Consider the following 2,110-nt stretch of genomic DNA (forward strand, 5'->3'; position numbering starts at 1 on the left):
AGATGGTTATAAGAAATACTTCAAGTATGTATTGAAGCACTGTTTGAATCACTATGATAGAGTTGTCAATATCAGTGAAGCCCATACTTATGTGTCTGTGCAGCAAAGTGTGAAGGAGTGTCTCAAAACAAAGCAGTTTTGGAAGACCAAGAGACAGAACTATAAACAACAAATTGCCCAAGTGACAGACAGTCATTAAAACTGAGCTGGCTATACATATAACCATTGTTGTGGAAACTTCTGAATACTCATTAAGGCATTTGACTAACTAGACTGCATTTACACAATGAACACAATTGGTGTTATGAAGAAAAAATATATATATATATATTTCATTTACTTTCTAAATGAACTCTTTCATTGCAGGGAAAATATTGTATTTCTATTGTTTTAAGATTCAATACATGCAAAATTCCATAGCTATCATGTGATTAAAAGCAACATGAAACATTTATGAAAATTATTCATTCAACATTTATTCTAATCAACCATAAAGTGTCAGGCTGCCAGGGCTGGGTCCCTTGGTGCAGGGAGGGCTCTCACCCACCCCCTCTGGAGTGTCCCAAATGGAAACAGCCTCTGGTGCGGAGTCTGGTGGCATGGTTATGGGGGCCTCAATTTATGCTCTCTTCAGGGAGAAGCAGCGGTGAGTTCTGGAGGGTGGCCAATGAGGAGATTATCTGGCGCCGGCAGGAGGTGGCTTATGGACATGACCCCTGGGTTGCTGGAGACTGGGGGAAGCAGGCAGAGGATCTGGGCTCAGACATCCCATTGATCCCAGAGTCCACAATCGCAAAGTTCCGCATTACCCAGGTAATTACCGTGGTAATGCAGAACCCCTAAACCACAGTGATTTTTTTTTTTTTAAAGTGATCTTTATATGCAGGTTAAAGATCAAACTTCGAGGGCCAGTTGGGATCTGCATCCAACTTTTATAGCCTTATCTCCTATAGACATTTTTTTTTTTTTACAGTGGGGCAGTGGGTTGGGAAAACAGCTGTGTTTACGTCTTATTCTTGGCTTTGTTCTCAGGAGTCACTCCCAGTATTGCCAGGGGGACCATATTAGGTTCCGGGGATCAAACACAGGTTAGCTTTGTACTAATATTGTGCTAGCTTTGTGCTCTGGCCCTTTTGCCACTTAAAAAAACAAACAAACAAACAAAAAACAAACCCACAACTACTTGCTCCCATCACCTCGTGTTTTTAACTGGGGGTTGTGTTGTTTATAATTGGGGCCACACTCAGGGAGATTGGGTGATATTTAGCCCTGTGGTGAGGACCTCAATGTTTTTGGGGGTCTATCAGAACCATCAGGAACCCTGGTGTGCAGGACCCAGGGCTGAGATCTGCAAGTCTGCTTGGATCGGGACTGAGCCTCTACTTCCCAGATCCCCCATTTTCCAGTACCTAGGTGGTCACACCCAGAATCTGCCCCTGGTGCCTTATAATCCCATCAAGAGCCAACATCCATAAAACCAAGCTTCCTCAAAGCGGCTGCACAACATCTTATAGCCTAGTTCTCCCTCTCGGAGAACCTGGCAAGCTACCAAGAGTTTTCCTGCCCACACGGGAGAGCCTGTCAAGCTCCCCATGGCATATTCATATGCAACATACAGTAACAATGATGGGTCTCATTCTCCTGACCCTGAAAGAGCCTCTAATGCAGCATCGTTGGAAAGGACATGTAAGGAGAGGCTGCTAAAATCTCAGGGCTGGGAAGAATGGAGATATTTCTAGGCCCACTGGAGCAAATCGAGGATCAACGGGATGATAGTGATAGTGACTATAAAGTGTCAGACTATTGAGATAAAGTAGCAAATAAATAGTTATAATAGATTTTCTATTATAGTTATAATAGATTTCCTACTAATTTAATTTCCAGTCCTTCCTTGAGAAGGTCTGTCACTAGGGTCACCCTGAGGTGTTTAGGGCACTTACAACAGTACCTGTTACATACCTGCTCCTGTCATTTAGACCAATCCCTTGATTGTTTCCCTGGAAGAGGGCCTGGGGTCCCATAACTGGTTTTTCCTGTCTGTATGAGGGGCAGACCCTGTTACAGAGAGGAAAGACTTATCTGGATTTATGCAAACCAACATAGTGCCATG

Source organism: Sorex araneus, chromosome 1 (assembly GCF_027595985.1).
Source record: "Sorex araneus isolate mSorAra2 chromosome 1, mSorAra2.pri, whole genome shotgun sequence".
Lineage (NCBI taxonomy): Eukaryota > Metazoa > Chordata > Mammalia > Eulipotyphla > Soricidae > Sorex > Sorex araneus.